The sequence below is a fragment of the Poeciliopsis prolifica genome, unplaced genomic scaffold (genome assembly GCF_027474105.1).
Source record: "Poeciliopsis prolifica strain line A6 unplaced genomic scaffold, Auburn_PproV2 SCAFFOLD083, whole genome shotgun sequence".
NCBI classification, from domain to species: Eukaryota; Metazoa; Chordata; class Actinopteri; order Cyprinodontiformes; family Poeciliidae; genus Poeciliopsis; species Poeciliopsis prolifica.
In genome coordinates this window covers 1,335,819-1,357,055 of record NW_026562458.1, presented here as the reverse complement: position 1 = coordinate 1,357,055, position 21,237 = coordinate 1,335,819, and the positions used below count along the sequence as shown (strand labels likewise).

At 44.2% G+C, this 21,237-nt stretch overlaps 1 pseudogene; it reads left to right on the top strand.

The window, feature by feature from the left end:
• The first annotated feature begins 2,068 nt into the window (after nucleotides 1-2,068).
• LOC129353033 (nuclear factor 7, brain-like) lies at nucleotides 2,069-4,307 on the top strand (annotated as a pseudogene).
• Nucleotides 4,308-21,237: the final 16,930 nt, after the last annotated feature.

The following is a 21,237-nucleotide window of genomic DNA, read 5'->3' as shown; positions in this document are numbered from 1 at the left end:
TTTAAAAGAGGAGTCTTGAGGCAGAGAGATGCAGTGCAGACCAACCAGGTGTTTAATCACAAACATTGAAACAAACAATCCTGCATACAAAGGGGAAAATGCATTCCCACAGCAGCCACACCCACATGTGGGCAACCTGTCAGCTTTTATAGTCCCTGGCTGCACCAATTCACAGCCCCCAAAAGCAGGATAAAACAAAATACATATACACAAACAAGACAATACATCTTCACATAATATTAAACACTTCATTTCATAGCAATCATTTCATTTCTAAAAATACTCTTATAAATATCAATCCAATTAAAATTCTAAAAGTCACAGTGCTTTGCTCCCCCTCTATATTTGGTCTCTCCCAGAACCTTATAAGGAAAGAACTGAGATAAGCCAATCTAAGTAAACATTCAATACATTTAAAATGTTTTCACACACATAATGAAGACCTTCATTACATTTCCTCCCCACTCTCCATAAGCTCACAGTAGCTCAATTTGCTGCTCTAATGCATGCTAACACTTGTTTTAAATGGGACATGTGGTCTTTCCAGGTTTGACTGAACACAACACATCATCCAAGTAAGCTGCTGAAAAACTAGACACATCCCTCAAAACATGATCCATAAGTCTTTGAAAGGTGGCAGGCGCTCCCTGCAGGCCAAATGGCATCACTTTAAAATGATACATACCAAATGGTGTTCTGAATGCAGTCAGCTTGCGGGCTTCTGGTGCCAGTGCCACCTGCCAGTATCCTTTACTTAAGTCCAGAGTAGTAATGTATCTGGCTCCTGCAACTCATGTCTACAAGCAGAGAGGAAATGTAACAACATATCTTCAGGTTAAATGGGAAAAAGAAGCCAAATATGGACAACTGATGATGTTTGGTTAAATATATGCAATTCTGTGATTCACACCTCAAGTTCCAGCCTGGAAGGAATTTTCCTGGAAATTCATGATGAGTTTTTGTTGCACCTGTATTAAAAGCAAACATTGTAACGACGCTGAAAAGGCAAAATGCTGGAGGAACTGTGGAATGTGTCTGCAGGACATTTTCATGTTCCTGGAATGTATTAAGATCGCCCCCTACTGGTCAGAAGTCATGAAAGAAATCCATATTAAAATGGGCTTAAATTGACGCTGTGGGTTTCCTGTGGTTTTCCTGGTAATTTACCCAGGAACTGAAGACGTCTGATAGAAATCACCTGTTGATGCTATTAGCAGCTGCAAAGAAAGCTGCAACTCGCAGGCGGCTTGATGTGGAACCACCATCATGTTCGGACTGGAAGGACATATTGAGGAAATTCACAGAATGGAGAGACTGACCTTTTCATTAAGACTTGCCACTTATAAATACAACAGATGCTGGAAGAAATGGATCATTCATCGGAGCCTGACACCAACTGTATAGTTAAAGTAATGACCTTTTCTTTTTGTTTTGTATCAACTGCTTCTCGTCACATTAGTGGCTCTGTAACTTTAGTTAGAGGGAGTCAAACTGTTCACTGTATGTCTGTGTTCTTGGAAACTATTAAAACGATAAAAATATCCTGGATAATGACGCCTCAATGTACTTCTGAGTTTAACATGAATATATTAGATTGATGAATTATTTTAAGGTATCCAAGATTTGAATCGCAGCTGTTGAATCTGAATACAGGATCAATTTTATTCAGTATTGATCAGCAAGGAAACTGATATTGATCATTAATATCCAGAAGTACAGTGAGGTTTTTATTATTGATGAAGAACTAAAAGCTTTACTGTGAATGTGTTTATTATTTAGTTCATTCAAAAAAATATATTTTATTTTTCCCAGGAGAATTTCACTCAACACCAAAACTACCATCATCACCAGTATTGTTGTTTTTCTGAAACTGCAGATGTACAGAAAATCCTCCAGAGGGCGCCACATCTCTGCCTCCAGACTGGAATTCCAACAGGAAGTCTTGGAAAAAATGAGCAGGAACAGTTTGAGAGAAAAACTGATTGAGTAAACACCTGAGGATGAACTTTGACACCTGCCTTCGTCTCCGACTGAAATCAAACTGAACAAGGAGAACAGAGAGAGAAGTAGCAACTAGACACTGGAACACAGACTGCTGCAGGAGGAACAACAAGCAGATCAAAGTGAAAGTAAGTTCAGAAAGTTTCTAAAGGAGAGAAACTGACTTCCTGGTTTGACGTTCTGTCTGCTGTGGTTTCAGGTTCACTCTGAGACAAAATGGCTTCCAGATCAGACGATGATCTCTGCTGTCCCGTCTGTCTGGAGATATTTAAGGATCCGGTTCTTCTGTCATGCAGCCACAGCTTCTGTAAGGAGTGTCTGCAGAAATACTGGAGAGAGAAACCAGGAAGAGAGTGTCCAGTTTGTAAAAGGAGATCTTCTAAAGCTGAACCACCCTGTAATCTGGCTCTGAAGAATCTGTGTGAGACTTTCTTACAGCAGAGAGAGCAGAGAGCTTCAGAGGATCTCTGCAGTCTGCACTCTGAGAAACTCAAACTCTTCTGTCTGGACCATCAGCAGCCAGTGTGTCACATCTGCAGTCATTCAGATTTACACAAACCCACATATTTAAACCCATTGATGAAGCTGCTCAGCAACACAAGAAGAAGCTTCAGGAAACTCTGGAGCCTTTAAAGAAGAAGCTGGAGCTCAGGAAGAAAGTTCAGGAGGAGTTTGATCAGACAGCAGAACACCTGAAGGTCCAGGCCCGACACACAGAGAGGCAGATTAGGAGCAGTTTAAGCAGCTTCATCAGTTTCTAGCAGAGGAAGAGGAGGCCAGGCTGGCTGCACTGAGGGAGGAAGAGGAGCAGAAGAGAGGGATGATGAAGGAGAAGATGGAGGCTCTGAGCAGAGAGATAGCAGCTCTTTCAGACACAGTCAGAGCCACAGAGGAGCTGAGAGCTGAAGACGTCTCATTCCTGCACAACTACAAGGCTGCAGTGGAAAGAGTCCAGCGCTGCCCCTGCTGGAGGATCCACAGCTGCCCTCAGGAGCTCTGATAGACCAGGCCAAACATCTGGGCAACCTGGCCTTCAACATCTGGAGCAACATGCAGACCATGGTGACCTACACTCCTCTGGTTCTGGACCCAACACGGCTGGTAAAGAACTCCATCTGTCTGAAGATCTGACCAGTTTGACTTTTGGAGAGAAACAGCAGCTTCCTGATAATCCAGAGAGATTGGATGAATATTACTGGTCTGTTCTGAGTTCTGATGGTTTTACCTCAGGGAACCACAGCTGGGATGTTGATGTTGGAGACAGTTCATCCTGGAGACTCGGTGTGTTGGAAGAGTCTGTTCAGAGGAAGGGAATCAAAATGTCTGGACTGTTGGTTATACAGATCATTTCAGGTAAATACTCAGCATATTCTCATCAGCTCCTCCCACTCGTCTCTCAGTCCAGAAGAATCTCCAGAGGATCAGAGTGAATCTGGACTGGGACAGAGGAAAGCTGTCCTTCTCTGATCTGGATACTAACACACACATACACACCTTCACACACACCTTCACTCACAAGATGTTTCCATATTTTCGCACTAATAAAACCTTAAAGATGGAACCGATGAAGATCTCAGTGATCAAGCAGCAGCTCTGATGATCCAAATCAAAACTTATTGATCAGATTGAAACTGTGAGTTTTAAAGAGGAAACTGGAGATGATCTGATCATCTGGAGACTCTTCATCTCTGACTTTCCAACTATTGATTCCATGACAGCAGAAATTAATGTCAACATGTTTAATTAATGCGTCTATTTTTAGCTGCTGAGTGATAAAACTGAACTACTGAATGAATCTGAAATGACCTTTTCACTTCCTGCTAAGTGTTTATTAGTGTTGCTTTGACTATTCCCCTGATCAATGCTGTGTTTATACTTTCTATCATCACTTTTATGATCCAGTAAATACCAGAAAATCCTGTGATAATAATCCAAGTCCATGTTGTCCATGGTTAATCCCAGCAGATTTTAATCTGGTCTAGAGACTTTCTGTTCAGTTCAGTTCCAAACACTTTGGTTCATCAGAGCTTCATAATCCAGATTATCATCCAGTTTGTTACCATAAAGGTTTCAGAACAATGATAAACTCTACATGATGTTTGTGAAGCAGCAGAAACTGAATCTTGTTGCAGGAGGGCAGCGTTAATCTTTCATTTCTGATTCTTTAGTCTGACTTTAGTTTTTGTTTGGAAACAAAACAGAGGAAGAAGTTTTGTACTTTTCATCTCTGTATAATTTGTTTTCCATTTTTAGGGAGATGATGTATGAAATGACTGCAGAACTGTAATAAATGTTATTTCCATTCATTTCTTCTCTGAGGTTTTATTGTGTCAAAATCTTTCTGTAGATCCATGAAAACCCTGCAGATAATTTCTTACTATCTGTTGCATCAGTGATTTCTTCTATTAATTCAGTTTCAGATGGTGATGTTGATCGATTTGCTCTGAATCCATTGAAAAATTATTTCTGGTCATTTTTTTATTATTTGCATTATTGTTGCACTTTGTGTTTGAGACATCAAAGTGATTTAATTAGCTGCTACTTTTATCCAGTGGCGGAGCTCGACTTTTTTCCAAGAGGAGGCCAAATGGTGAGCAAGGCTTTATCAGACGGGTCCATATAAAAATGATGAACGAAAGGAAACAAATATTTTCTCACACATTCAAATTAAAATGGTTTATTTAACAAAGATTTGCCATGACCAAACAAGACGTTAAACGGCTCTATGGAACAGTGAACATGCAAATGTAACTCAGAGCCCAGAATATGTCCGGTCTGGTCCTGGTCTGGCCCTGGTCCTGGTCTGGTCCTGATCCTGGTCCTGGTCTGGTCCTGGTCTGGCCCTGGTCCTGGTCTGGTCCTGATCCTGGTCCTGGTCTGGTCCTGGTCCTGGTCTGGTCCTGTTCTGGTCTGGTCCTGGTCTGGTTCTGAACTGGTCTGGTCCTGTTCCGGTCTGGTCCTGGCCTGGTCCTGGTCTGGCCCTGGTGCTGGTCTGGCCCTGGTCTGGTCCTGGTTTGGTCCTGGTCTGGTCCTGGCTCTGGTCTGGCCCTGATCCTGGTCTGGCCCGGGTCTAGCCCTGGTCTGGCCCGGGTCTAGCCCTGGTCTGGTCCTGGTCTGGTCCTGGTCTGGTCCTGGCTCTGGTCTGGCCCTGATCCTGGTCTGGCCCGGGTCTAGCCCTGGTCTGGCCCGGGTCTAGCCCTGGTCTGGTCCTGGTCTGGTCCTGGTCTGGTCCTGCTCTGGTCTGGTCCTGGTCTGGTCCTGGTCTGGTCCTGGCTCTTGTCTGGCCCTGATCCTGGTCTAGCCCTGGTCCGGTCCTGTTCTGGCCCTGGCCTGGCCCTGGCCAGACCAGGGCCAGGCCAGGACCAGACCCGGAACAGACCAGGACCAGGCCAGGACCAGACCCGGAACAGACCAGGACCAGACCAGGACCAGGACCCAGGACAGGGCCAGACCAGACCAGGACCAGGACCCAGGACAGGGCCAGACCAGGACCAGGACCAGACCAGTTCAGAACCAGACCAGGACCAGACCAGGATCAGGACCAGACCAGGACCAGGACCAGACCAGGGCCAGACCAGGACCAGGACCAGACCAGGGCCAGACTAGGACCAGACCAGGGCCAGACCAGGACCAGGACCAGACCAGGACCAGACCAGGACCAGGGCCAGACCAGGACCAGGACCAGACCAGGACCAGACCAGGACCAGACCAGACCAGACCAGGACCAGGGCCAGACCAGGACCAGACCAGGGCCAGACCAGAGCAGGGCCAGACCAGGACCAGGGCCAGACCAGGATCAGGCCAGACCAGGACCAGACCAGGACCTGATCCTGGTCTGGCCCTGGTGCTGGTGTGGCCCTGGTCTGGTCCTGGTTTGGTCCTGGTCTGGTCCTGGCTCTGGTCTGGCCCTGATCCTGGTCTGGCCCGGGTCTAGCCCTGGTCCGGTCCTGGTCCGGTCCTGGTCTGGCCCGGGTCTAGCCCTGGTCTGGTCCTGGTCCTGGTCTGGTCCTGGTCTGGTCCTGGTCTGGACCAGGACCAGACCAGGACCGGACCAGGGCTATACCCGGGCCAGACCAGGATCAGGGCCAGACCAGAGCCAGGACCAGACCAGGGCCAGGACCAGACCAGGACCCAGGGCTATACCCGGGCCAGACCAGGATCAGGGCCAGACCAGAGCCAGGCCAGACCAGACCAGGACCAGACCAGACCAGGACCAGACCAGGGCCAGACCAGGACCAGGGACAGACCAGGACCAAACCAGGACCAGGGCCAGACCAGGACCAGACTAGGACCAGACAAAGTCAGACAAGGACCAGACCAGGACCAGGCCAGGACCAGACCAGGACCAGAACAGGGCCAGACCAGGACCAGACCAGGACCAGACTAGGACCAGACCAGGACCAGACCAGGACCAGGGCCAGGACCAGACCCGGGCCAGACCAGGGCCAGAACAGGACCGGACCAGAGCAGGACCAGAGCAGGACCAGACCAGGACCAGACCAGGACCAGGACCAGACCAGGGCTAGACCCGGGCCAGACCAGGACCGGACCAGGGCTAGACCCGGGCCAGACCAGGATCAGGGCCAGACCAGAGCCAGGACCAGACCAGGACCAAACCAGGACCAGACCAGGGCCACACAAGCACCAGGGCCAGACCAGGATCAGGTCCTGGTCTGGCCCTGATCCTGGTCTGGCCCTGGTCCTGGTCTGGCCCTGCTCTGGTCTGGCCCTGGTCTGGTCCTGGTCTGGCCCTGGTCCTGGTCTGGTCCTGGTCTGGTCCTGGTCTGGTCCTGGTCTGGCCCTGGTCTGGCCCTGGTCCTGGTCTGGTCCTGGTCTGGTCCTGGTCCTGGTCTGGCCCTGATCCTGGTCTGGCCCTGGTCCTGGTCTGGTCCTGGTCTGGTCCTGGTCCTGGTCTGGCCCTGGTCTGGCCCGGGTCTGGTCCTGGCCCTGGTCCTGTCTGGTCCTGGTCTGGTCCTAGTCTGGTCCTGGTCTGGTCCTGGTCTGGCCCTGTTCTGGTCCTGGTCTGGTCCTGGTCTGGTCCTGGCCTGGTCCTGGTCTGGTCCTTGTCTGGACTTTGTCTGGTCCTAGTCTGGTCCTGGTCTGGCCCTGGTCCTGGTTTGGTCCTGGTCTGTCCCTGGTCCTGGTCTGGCCCTGGTCTGGTCCTGGTCTGGCCCTGGTCCTGGTCTGGTCCTGGCTCTGGTCTGGCCCTGATCCTGGTCTGGCCCGGGTATAGCCCTGGTCCGGTCCTGGTCTGGTCCTGGCCCTGGTCTGGTCCTGGCTCTGGTCTGGCCCTGATCCTGGTCTGGCCCGGGTATAGCCCTGGTCCGGTCCTGGTCTGGTCCTGGTCTGGCCCTGGCCCTGGTCCTGGTCCTGGTCCTGGTCTGGTCCTGGTCTGGTCTGGTCCTGGTCTGGTCCTGGTCTGGTCTGGTCTGGTCCTGGTCTGGTCCTGGTCTGGCCCTGGCCCTGGTCCTGGTCCTGGTCCTGGTCTGGTCCTGGTCCTGGTCCTGGGTTTTGCCTCTTTAAGAAGAACTGGGAGATTTTCCCTTTTCTCTTCATTTGGGCTCTACACAAAATAAGATCCTGGTATTTAGTGTAACCCGAGTGTAATTTTAAACCTTCAATTCCTCTGATTTTCTACTCTTTTGCCTTTTAGCCTCAAATCTCGCGATGTTTTAATAGTATTATGATTGATTCTCGCGAGATTATCGTTTAGCCAATCGCGGTTGAGTACTGGGGTCACATGTACCTTTCCAGTTTACCGGCTAGGTATATTAGCTCAAGCAAAAGGGCGTGAAGGGTAGAACGCGTTGGAAGGAGCAGAGCTGGCAGGAGCCCATTATTGTGAGCCGGAAAGTGAGATGAAAAAGATCCGGTAGTATGACACAAAACTGCGGAACTGGTGAGTGTTTTTGTGAATGACTTAGCGTTGGCTTATAATCACTGCTGTTGTGTAGCCACTAAAGAAAAACTGATTGTAAAACTCCTTTTGATAAACAAAACGGGTAATTGAAGTATTTATTGAACATTGGTTTATATTAGTATTTTACATTTCATGTTAATTGATAATATGGTGTATATTTATTGAATGTTTCATGAATGTAATTTATATTGAATTTTAGATTTAATGAAATTGCAATTGATCAAATGATAGAATTATTTATAACACAAAATGTTATTTATTGAATTGTGTATACACTAAATGTTAGATCATATCAATATATATTGAGGAAGTGGTCCTGTTTTGTTATTCAGGCCAGGTGGATGGTGAGCTATGAGACCAGGCCTAGAGCCAAAGAAAGATTTCACCTGTTGGTGACAGAGGACTGCTTGCTTCTCCTACCCAGCTGGTAGGAGAATCCTACGGAGAACTCTGTTCCTTCTTTGATTGGACTTTCAATTACCCAGGACGTGAACCACGCCCTGGATACTCGCCTTGTTTGCGAGCCTGATTAATCCCCATTCGGGGTGGATGGACTAAGGGGTTGTAAGATGAACTTTGGGAACGGTTGATTAATTTGTTTTTTTCCCCTTTGTTGTGTTTCTTCTTTCTCCTCTGCTTTCTTTTCATTTCATTTTGTTTTTTTTTTTCCTTGATGGCCATTTGCATATCCCAATGTTGTGGTTGTAAATATGTAAATGATATTCACATTGCAAATACAAAACACTCGCAGCTGCAAAACTCTAGCCTAACTGCTCTTTCGTGTGTCGTACCTATTCTTCTGAAAAGAAACTGGCCTATTATCTTGGTTAAAAAGCCATTTATATTGAATAACAATTTAGATTGTCTTTTCAAATATGCTACATACATTAGTGGTGAGCTAGCCAGGAGCAGTTGTATAGAAGCTGGAGTGTTGCAGTTGCTAGTTGTTGCTAATATGGATGTTTTGGTGAAATGTGGGTTAAAATACCTAACGCAGTGTTGATTAGACATGCAACGAACTCAGAGACTGATAATGAAGTGGCTGATTTTTTGACTGGATACGGGTCAATGGAAAAGTTTGAATTTATAACTGATTCTGACTCAGATTTCTATAACTGCATAATTTTTGAGTTTTCATCAGGGAGTGCGTTGGAGAGGCTGTGTAAAATCTTGCCTTACACGTATGTTTGCCAAACTAAAAAAATTACTTATGAAATTGAAGAGCTGTCAGTAGTTTGCTCCGAGTTGGAAACTAAAATAAAAACTGAAAAGTACCTGAGTGAAATGAAAAATGTGGCTAAGCTTACAGGTCAGGATTACACAGATGTCTTCAGGCGTGTAATGTCTCTACTGGGCCAATCCATCACTGAACTTTGTCCAGTCCCATCTTCTTTGAAGACTTCCCCAGAAGAAGAGGATTTGGCCATGGCTGCTTCCCTTACATCAAAGATGGCAACCAAGGGTGGTTTTCATCTTAAGCCAGAAGATGTCGCTGCAGAGGATGGGGAGTCGCCACATGTTTCAACCTGATCCTACCGCACATTATACGTCACGTCCTTCTGGACCTTTGCCAGCCATGTCGTTGTCAGATATCAACCCACCTGGAGTCCAGAGGTATGTGGTTGAGCACATCATGAAAAGTGATGACAATGCAATACACATGTCCTCATTGAAACTTAGATCATTTTCTGGTCGAACTCCAAGACCACAACATGAAACAGACTATGAAACTTGGCGATCTAGTGTTGACCTTCTGTTAAAAGACCCTGTTGTATCAGAACTACAGCGTTCTAGAAGGATATTTGACAGTTTGTTACCACCAGCTGCAGACATGGTTAAACATCTTCAACCAGATGCTCCTCCTTTAATTTACCTCAGAATCTTGGATTCTGCCTATGGAACGGTCCAAGATGGCGATGAACTGTATGCAAAATTCATGGAGCAGTTTCAAGACGCAGGTGAAAAGCCATCCGTTTATTTACAACGCTTGCAAGTGACTCTAAACCATGCCTTACGGAGGGGTGGAGTATTTGGCTGCTGATTTTGAAAAGCATCTGCTGAATCAATTCTGTCGTGGATGTTGGATAACACCTTAATTTCTGAGCTCCAGCTTAAACAGCGCAAGTCAAAACCACCGTCTTTTGCAGAATTGTTGTTGTTGCTAAGAACAGAAGAAGACAGAGAAGCTGCCAAAGCTCAGCGTATGAAACAGCATCTTGGTTCCAGTAAACCCAGGGCTAGTGTACATTTACATCATGCTTGTGCACCAGTTGAAGAACAAAGTGCTTATGATAATTTGACTGTTATCACCAAGCAACTTGCCAAGCAGTTGGCTGATATACAAAAACAATTGGCTGCTCTTACAAGTGTTCAGTCTGGTCAGAACCCGCCCATTTTGCCAAAATCTATGCATGTTGCCAAGTTCAGTCAGTCTCCACAAACTAGTAAAAGTGTGTCTCAACCCTCTCTCAAAAAAGCATCTTCATCACCCAAGCCAGGTTACTGCTACAACTGTGGGGAAGATGGACATATAAAACCTAAGTGTGACAACCCTCCTGATCCTTTACTGGTTGCTGCCAAAAGAAACAGTTAATGGAAAAGCAGAAGAAGTGGCAGAAAATGAACCCGCATAGTGCCCTGTCGTTAAACTGAATCAGGTTCTCGTTGAGGGGCGAACGGGAACTGCAGAGGACCAGCAAAGTCCCACCAAGCAGACACCTATAAGATGCACTAATTTGTCTCATGTAACTCCTGAGGCTGCAGAATTGCCACAAGGGTTGATTGGCTCAAAATGTACTGGTCAAGTAATATAGCTGGGGAGCAAGTTCAATGCCTGTTAGATACAGGATCCCAAGTTACTACAATACCAGTTTCATTTACAATCAGTATTTTTCTCATCAACCTGTGAAACCATTAAGTGAGCTATTACAAGTAGAGGGAGCTGCAGGCCAAGCTGTCCCATACTTAGGGTATATAGAAATGACGGTCATTTTTCCCAAAGAGTTTATTGGCACTGATCTGGATGTTTGTACTCTGGCACTTGTGTTCCAGATGTTAAAAGTGGAACTCAGTCCCATGTTCTGATAGGAATGAACACTCTTGATTCATTGTATGACAAACATCTGAAAGATGAACGTGTTAGCTTTAGCCAGCAAAGTATTGCTATAAGCTGTTCTCAAGCTGCTTCAGTTGCGTCATCAGCAGACCCAAGAACCCAGTGTATGTGACGTAGCATTAGATAGTGAGTCGCCTGTAGTTATTTCAGCAGCCATACCAGAGTTCTAGAAGGGAATGCCCATACCAGCTTGCTGCCGGTTAGCAGTTGGGCATTAGTTGAGCAGCCATCTACTCCTTTGCCGGGAGGATTGTGTGTGAAAAGTTGTCTGGTGTCATTGCCCAAGCATACACCTCATAAGATCCCAGGTTATCACAATGAGTCAAAACAGAGCATAACATTTCACCGTCTGCTATTATTGCAGAAATTACAGTGTCACCTCAGCTTCTTTCTGAGGTTTCCTGTTGTAATGTGCAGCTCAGGAACACTGACAAAGTTGATCTCCAGTTTGAATTTGGAGATTCTCCGGTTTCTCCTGATTGGAAAGAACATTATTGCTAAACTCAAAGAAATACAGAAGTGTTTTCTCATCATGATCTTGACTTTGGATGTACTGATCGGGTGAAACATCACATTCATCTTCATGATGAGACCCCATTTAACATCGTGCTCGCCTATACATCCAAATGACATTGAAGCTGTTCGCAATCATTTGCGAGATCTTTTGGAGACGGGGGTAATAAGAGAATCAGAGTCACCATTCTCTTCACCAATAGTAGTCGTTCGGAAGAAGAGTGGAGATGTTCGGCTTTGTATAGATTATAGAAAGTTGAATCTACAAACAGTGAAGGATGCCTATGCATTGCCAAATTTGGAAGAGTCATTTTCAGCTCTCACTGTTCACGCTGGTTCAGTGTTCTTGATCTGAAGTCAGGCTATTATCAGATAGAATGGAGGAAGGTGATAAGCCTAAAACTGCATTTGTGACCCCACTTGGGTTTTGGGAATTAATAGAATGCCCCAAGGTGTGACTAATGCACCAAGCACTTTTCAGCGTCTTATGGAGAAGTGCATGGGTGATTTGCATTTAAAAGAAGTTTTAGTCTTCTTGGATGATTTGATTATATTCTCTGACACTCTAGAAGAGCATGAGAGTAGGTTGATAAGAGTGCTGCATCGACTTAGAGATTATGGCCTTAAATTATCACCACAAAATGTAAGTTTTTCCAAACTTCTGTGCGTTATTTAGGCCATGTAGTTTCTGAGCATGGGGTTGAAACGGATCCAGAAAAGATAAGTGCTTTAAAATCCTGGCCAGTTCCTCAAACTTTAAAAGAACTGCGATCATTTCTCGGATTTGCGGGGTATTACCGCAGGTTCATAAATGGCTACGCTGCTATTGCTAAGCCTCTAAATGACTTGACAAGGGGGTATTCTCCTGCTCGCAAATGTGTCAGTAAAACAACCATCACAATGAAAAAACCATGATGCAAAACAACCTTTTAATGAAAGGTGGACTGCACAGTGTCAATCTGCTTTTGAAACATTGATTGACAAACTGACTACAGCTCCAGTACTTGGTTTTGCTAACCCAAGCCATCCTTACATTCTGCATACAGACGCCAGCACCACTGGGTTGGGAGCTGCTCTTTATCAAGAACAAGAGGGAAAGCTACGAGTTATAGCATATGCTAGCCGAGGGTTGTCTGCCAGTGAAGCTAGATATCCAGCCATAAATTGGAATTTTTAGCTTTAAAATGGAGTGTAACTGAAAAATTCCATGATTATCTTTATGGCTCCAGTTTCACTGTTGTTACTGATAACAATCCATTAACATATGTCTTGACCTCTGCTAAACTTGATGCTGCTAGTCATCGATGGCTTGCTGCACTGTCTACATATGATTTTAAATTGCAGTACCGTGCTGGCAGCCAAACAGAGATGCTGATGCCCTCTCCAGGAGACCACATCCCCAAACACCTGACCCACAAAGAGAATGGGCCATGGTGCAGCAATTCATCACAACCCATATGAATGAAATGGAGGATGCTACAGAACTCACCTCAGATGTGATCAGAGCCATTTGTCACAGCTGTCTACTGAGAGGCCAAAGTCCAGATGGTCCTTTGGAGAGAAACATTACTCTAGTGGAAACTGTGAGTATGACCCCTACAGTTCTCCCTGACTTATACATGGATGAGACCCAAGGATTGCCAGTGCTTCCATCACTGTCCCTTCATGACATCAGGGAGAAACAGAGAGCTGATCCTGTTTTGAAAGAAGTTATTCATCAGCTTGAAACAGGAGAGAAAATCCCTCCAACTGTCAGGGCTGAGCTTCCTGACCTTCCTCTGGTGATGAGAGAATGGAAACGTCTTGAACTAAAAGATGACATTTTATATAGGAGGAGGCAGGATGGTGAAGTCCTATCATTCAGCTTGTGTTGCCAGAGGAATGCCGTTCTGTTGTTCTTTCAAGCCTTCATGATGATATGGGGCACATGGGGATTGAAAGAACACTTGACCTTGTAAGAGCTAGGTTTTTCTGGCCACGCATGTCAGTAGATGTAGAAAACAAGATTAAAACTTGCAATCGCTGCATTCGTCGGAAAGCTTTGCCAGAACGAGCTGCACCATTGGTGAATATCCAGACAAGCCGGCCACTTGAGCTCCTGTGCATGGATTATCTATCAATTGAACCTGATAAAAGCAACACTAAAAAACATTCTTGTCCTCACAGATCATTTTACTAAGTATGCTATGGCTTTTCAACAGCCAATCAAAAGCGAAGACCGTTGCAAAATGTCTGTGGGAGAATTTTGTTGTGCATTATGGGTTTCCTGAACGCCTGCACACGGATCAAGGGCCTGATTTCGAGTCTCACCTCATTAAAGAGCTCTGCAACATCGCTGGCATTAAAAAGTCACACACCACGCCATACCATCCCCGTGGGAATCCTGTTGAAAGGTTCAATAGAACTTTGCTCAGTATGCTGGGTACTTTGGAGCCAGAGCAGAAAACTAGATGGAAAGAGTATGTCAAGCCACTTGTTCATGCTTATAATTGCACCCGAAATGAGGTTACAGGTTTTTACTCCATATGAGTTGATGTTTGGTCGCTGTCCAAGACTTCCTGTTGACATGGCTTTCAAACTTGCCTGTCAAAGAGTTATCATCTCAATCACATTCTCAATATGTGCAGAACCTGCGTTCTCGGCTGAAGGAAAGTTTTCAGCTAGCTTCTAAAAATGCAGAAAAGATGGCAAGAAGAAACAAGATTCGTTTTGATCAGAGAGTAAAACCAGCAAGTCTTGAAGAAGGTGATAGAGTATTAGTCCGAAATGTGAGGTTCAGAGGCAAGCATAAGCTGGAGGATAAGTGGGAGACAAACATCTATGTAGTGATTGGTCGTGTGGGTGAGCTTCCTGTGTATATTGTAAGACCAGAAGCAGATCCCTCTGGAGGGACCCGGACTCTGCACCGCGACCTTCTTCTCCCTTGTGGATTTCTTCCTCAGACTGAAGTTGACCCACCAGTTTCCACACCGGCTCATAGGCCGCAGACCCGCAGTCTACAAGAACCAGTGGAAGAATTGGAGGAAAGCCCAGATGAGGAGGATGAGGACTGGAGGGCATCTCGATTTTCAGTTTTACCAACTGTGAAGGTCAGTGTTGAGGGGACATGCCCTACCCAGCCCATAAATAGAGTCTCAGTTCCTGAGATGGAAAAAGAGAATCCTTCATCTGATGAGGATAAGTCGTCTCTACTGCTTGATGCTATGGATCCACTTCCAGCCCTGGAAAAAGTTCCTTCACAAGATCAGATGGACCCAGGAAATTCACCTGAACTTGAACATGTTCCTGAGCTAAGCCCATCTGAAGATTTGGAGAGCCATGGCCCAGTAGAGACATTACCAAATTCGACCATGCCAGCATCACATTCCACAGAATCACCAAAAGATGCTCATCAGGCTAGTGATGGTTTAAAAGCTGAACAGTCAATTCGTCGGTCTAGTCGAGAGCCAAAACCAATTAAGCGCTTTCAGTATGCTGCTTTAGGAAATCCTTTAATTTCTGTAGTGCAAAATCTTTTACACAGTCTAGCTACTGCTTATGGTGAAATGGTTGCTGAACCTGTTTCAGATGCTCCTGTGCGTCATAGTGTTCAGATAATTTAGCATGCACCGGTGTTGCATGGAATTAAGGGGGAGGATGTAACCCGAGTGTAATTTTAAACCTTCAATTCCTCTGATTTTCTACTTTTGCCTTTTAGCCTCAAATCTCGCGATGTTTTAATAGTATTATGATTGATTCTCGCGAGATTATCGTTTAGCCAATCGCGGTTGAGTACTGGGGTCACATGTACCTTTCCAGTTTACCGGCTAGGTATATTAGCTCAAGCAAAAGGGCGTGAAGGGTAGAACGCGTTGGAAGGAGCAGAGCTGGCAGGAGCCCATTATTGTGAGCCGGAAAGTGAGATGAAAAAGATCCGGTAGTATGACACAAAACTGCGGAACTGGTGAGTGTTTTTGTGAATGACTTAGCGTTGGCTTATAATCACTGCTGTTGTGTAGCCACTAAAGAAAAACTGATTGTAAAACTCCTTTTGATAAACAAAACGGGTAATTGAAGTATTTATTGAACATTGGTTTATATTAGTATTTTACATTTCATGTTAATTGATAATATGGTGTATATTTATTGAATGTTTCATGAATGTAATTTATATTGAATTTTAGATTTAATGAATTGCAATTGATCAAATGATAGAATTATTTATAACACAAAATGTTATTTATTGAATTGTGTATACACTAAATGTTAGATCATATCAATATATATTGAGGAAGTGGTCCTGTTTTGTTATTCAGGCCAGGTGGATGGTGAGCTATGAGACCAGGCCTAGAGCCAAAGAAAGATTTCACCTGTTGGTGACAGAGGACTGCTTGCTTCTCCTACCCAGCTGGTAGGAGAATCCTACGGAGAACTCTGTTCCTTCTTTGATTGGACTTTCAATTACCCAGGACGTGAACCACGCCCTGGATACTCGCCTTGTTTGCGAGCCTGATTAATCCCCATTCGGGGTGGATGGACTAAGGGGTTGTAAGATGAACTTTGGGAACGGTTGATTAATTTGTTTTTTTCCCCTTTGTTGTGTTTCTTCTTTTCTCCTCTGCTTTCTTTTCATTTCATTTTGTTTTTTTTTTTTTTCCTTGATGGCCATTTGCATATCCCAATGTTGTGGTTGTAAATATGTAAATATGATATTCACATTGCAAATACAAAACACTCGCAGCTGCAAAACTCTAGCCTAACTGCTCTTTCGTGTGTCGTACCTATTCTTCTGAAAAGAAACTGGCCTATTATCTTGGTTAAAAAGCCATTTATATTGAATAACAATTTAGATTGTCTTTTCAAATATGCTACATTAGACTCCATGACTGTTTGGCAGAGACACTATTTTAACTATTATTTAAACTAGTTTTTAGTTTTCTGTAGCTAGCTAAATAATACTAAATTAAAAATAGAGTAATTAAATTAATTAATATAACTAGTTAGGTTTCATATGACATAGCCTACTTACATTTCAGTCATTATAAAACTTAATGGTTTTTCACATATTCTTTCCACACATTTCAAGCAAGAGCTGGGAGAAATAAAACATTAGAGGGCAGCATGTCACTAAAACATGTTAAAAGAATCTGTCTAAAACACGATCTATCAGCACTAGCATGGCTAATATAATAAACGAGGCACTATGCAGCGGTGCACAACTATTTTGTTTCTTTTTAGAAATGTATGACAAGTGCCGCCTCTCATTAGGAAGGTAACAGCGGTTACTGCTGAGCGGTAAAATGGAAATACCTGCAAAACTCCTGGACGGTGTAACTCTAAAGCCGTTGATGTGTTTTGGATCAAGCAGGAACCAACATGTCAGTTTAACCAATGAACAGCGTCGGGCATCGGGCTGCCTTCAGGGACAGTCGGAAATTACAGTTTTCCTGGCAAATCTTTGCCGATCTCATAAGTATTATATTTTAAAATGACCATTTCCAGTGGGGTGGCAGTAGGGGTGGCAAGGGGTCTGTTGGGGGTGGCAAGTGCCACCCCGGCCACCCCTCTGGCTCCGCCACTGCTCGGACGTCATCCTGCCTCCTCTTCTTTCCTTGCTTAACCTTCCTCTGGTGTTAGCTTTCTGCTGCCATCTGTGGTCTTAGCGGGTCATTTTGGACCCGTATATATTCATCAAGAAAAGGGCAAAAACAAGTCTTTTTTTCCACACAATAGAACTTTGGGTTGAACATCAGTGGAAGGAGTTGCACCCATCTCTCCCAAACATCCCTGATGGGAGAAAGCTTGTCAGATTTTGCTCTGGTGTCTCAATTGTCAAATCTGAGGACTCTTGAGATCATCTGAAAGGTCCGAATAGACATTGTTGGCCAGAAAATGTTTCTGCCCGTTGATGCATCCCAGAGACTTTTTTCCCCTCAAGGTTTGTCATAGCAATTCTGACTTTTTTCAGTAACAATGGCAAAAAAAGATCAAAGGACGTCTTCATGTCACTTACTGTTGTCACAGTAAACCTCGTGACCCCAGGGGTCATTTTGATGATGTTTGCAGCAGCTGTCCTTCAACGCACATCAGGAGGAACTGTGCTCCAACGGATGTTGCCACGTTTGGATTGGAATGATTCAGCAGGAGCAGCTTCAGCACCAGCGACCTCCTCTTCAGACTCATCAGTTGTGTCCGTGTTGAACAGGGGAAAATGATTGTTTTCTTTTATGGTTTATTTTTGCTTTTTTTGTTTGCTTTGCATGTATATTGTTTTGGGTTGTTGCTTTTCTTTTTCCTTTTCCCCTTTTGACAATCCAAACACCCTGGACTGAAGGTGGTTGTCTCGGGAGGCGGGGCGCACTAATTGGCCACCCAGACAGGTGTCAGCAGAGGCTGATTAGAGCCAAAATAAAGGGAGCTTGGCTGGGAAGAAGAGAGAGAACGAGGTCGAGGTCGGAGGAGACGGTTGGAGGAAGAAGGCGGAAAAACAAATTACAAATTGAAATTGTAAAAGGCGGATTGAGCATAAACTGGAATGTGAATGGTTCGGTTGGTAATGGAGTTAGGAGACGAGGAAGACAAGGATTTTGATGGGTGGACGCCAGTGGGGAGAGGAAGAGGGAGAGAACATGGAAGAAACAAAATAGATGAATGTTAGGGTTAACACCTATTAAACATACATTAACAAAGACAGAAAAGACAAAAGAGTTAGATTCTTTTTCACTCGCGAGGAGAACGGACAGAGATGTGCTTCAGTTACAATCTCCTACCGCTCTGAAGCACATTTTGTCTGCTCCTCTATTTTATTGTTTCTAGGATCCCTAATCACAAGGACGCTGCAGCTCTAAAGGGAGGGGGCAAACAGCTACAGCGTCAAATGTTATTCACTAACTAACACACAATCATTCTGTACTAGATAATGTCCTTCCAGGCACAAAGATTAATAAAATATGTAGTGATCTTAGCAATGATGGTTTTATTGGAGGCCAGCAACTCAACCGAAGCAGAGCTCTTCACCAAGAGGTAAACCTGCAGGAAGATTTTGTTTCTGCTCTCTGTCAGTGAGGCCTTCTGAGAAAGGAATCAGAGTAAATCAACAATACAAGAAACATTCTTAATTCTATAATGAGATTAACTTTAAGGAAAGCATCAATTAAAGATACATTATAAAGATCAATGAGAATAACAAATAATTGATTAATAATATCACAATTTCTCCAACATTTCCCCCTGTTTATCAAATATTTGTTCTAATTCTCATATCCTTCCTAAACAGCCACTTCAAACAATTTTCAACTAGGAGTTCATTTTTTAAGAAAGCAAACATGTTTACACTCAAGGTTTATACTCAGTCCAAAACTTAGAATCAGGAAACACATCAAAAGAGTCCTCATCAGAGCTTTCTCTGTCAGACTCAGGATCTTTTACTAGTAAAGGATACATCGGCATCATCTGGTTCCCCATGGGCTAAATTGCTGTAGTGATGAGACTATTAAACAAAGAACGCAGGCAAGGAATACAACAGCATCCACACAAGGTTAGAATGGCAGCAAAGACAGCCATCGACACTAAAGCAGAGGACACAAGGGTTCAGTTCTTTCCAAAAACATTCATCCAGTCGTCCCACCTGGAAGTATTCACTCCAGAGAACTCCTTCAGCTTACCAGTAAGGGTACGGAGCCCCTCAATGGCCTTCGTCAGGCTGCCATCAGCCGCTGTTGTTGGGTAGAAAAGTGCAGCATCTTTAACCAAAGATTGCACACACTCCCCCTCGTTCAGCCAGCACCATGTCAAGTGCAATAGGTTCTGGAAAGCCATCAGTGATGTAGCGGCCAGCTGCTCGTGTACCGCCTCGAAGCCTGCCTGTGTCCAGTTGCCCAGTTTTTGTACATTGTAATGGATGTAGTTGATTCTGTCAACGTTTTTGTTCAATGTGCACCACCAACAAATTGTGGACTCAAATCCTGCTGCAGTTTGGTCGGCCAATTTATACTCATCTGGTACACCACGGGGAACACCAATGGCATCGATGTATGTAGGATCATTCCTCCTCCAGGTCAGGTCTCGTTTCTGCAACTGACGCCACTGCTGAGGCACAACATCAGTTAAAATATGAATTAAATGATCAGCAGTCATTGGATAAACAGAAACAGGCAATAATAAAGAAATTAATGCAGACATCCCTGTTACCTTCCTAGGTAATCTATTAAAAATTTTGTCACCACTGCACCACCACCAGACATCTGCACGAAAGACAGGGTTAAATTCATTGTTCACAGAGAGAACAGTCCAGTGTTAAAACATCATTTGTCATACATCAAGTTTAATCTCTGTAGTTTGCCGACGTCATACTTGCCCAGGAGACTAAAACAATGATAACAGAACTAGGTGGAAAACACACCTGAATACTCATCCTCATTCTGTAAACAGTGCTACAAGAAAACATTTTTATTCGTGACGTGAATTGTTCCCAGATGAAAACACAAATAAAAACAAAAAGATATATTCACTTGTTATTTTCACTAATGTGCAAGTTCGTTCTGCTCCTAAAGACACTACAGGGTTGTGGACAATCTTCACCAGTTTTGAGACGGAAAAACTATTCGGTTTAACCCCCTTTGTAACCTGGACTTTGCCCTGTAGGTCGGTGAGCGTCCTGAGCTTGCTTCCCAATTACTTTTGAAATTAAATTCCTTTTTGCAGTGTGTTAAATGTATCCAAGTTGGCTTTTCCGCTGCATCTGGGTTTTTAGTGAAATGTTCAAACCATTTAGAAAAGCATCAATTATTTCTAAACAATACTTCACTTTTATTCAATTCTATGAAGTCCATGTGCATTACTTGAAATGGATATTGCAGAGTAGGAAACTTTCCTCTAAGTGATCTTAGATTGCCCTGAGAGTTATGTTTTGCACATATCAAACAGGTCCTACAGAATTTTTTTAAAATAAGAAATAAATCCATAAGTAGTGTAATGTTGATGTATCCTACCATCCCCCCTGTTGAGACATGCGAAACGCCATGGCTCAATATTGCAGCCCATTTATACACATCTTTTTCTTGGTAAAATAGGTTCAGTTTCATATAATTTTCCAATTTTGCTCCATTTTTTTTATCCATAAATCCTTTTCATTTTGAGGACTTAATTGTTGCATGTCTCTTAAAGTTTCTTTCATTAATTTAATTTTTTTTTTTTTTTTTCTTATTTTGTCTTCGAAAGCATTCCCTAGGGACACCTTATCTGTCCCTGCAGTGTGCGCCGCACATTTACAGATTGCTAGTTGTTTTGGTAGGTGCACGACTTGTAATAATTCTTTTAATAATTCTGCATGTGTTACTTTTAATGTTAATGGGTGAAACAGAACTATAGGAGCACTAACTTCTACTGCCATAGAAGCAGCAACTACAGCTCTCACACAATGTGGTAAGGCACATGCTACACTATCAAGTTTTGAAGAAAAATATGCTATTGGTCTCATTTTATCACCATGCTGTTAGACTAGCACCGAGGTCATGACATGACCTTTACAGTCCACCATCTGAACAAAAGGTTTTTTTTTATTGATAATCTGGTAACGCTAACGCAGCGCTTGACACGAGGGCCTGTTTAGTTTGCAAAGTGCTTCTTCTGCTTCATCTGCCCACAACAAAGAAGAAGACATTTTAAAATCTTTTATACATTAATTTATTCAGAGCTGCCACAATTTCTG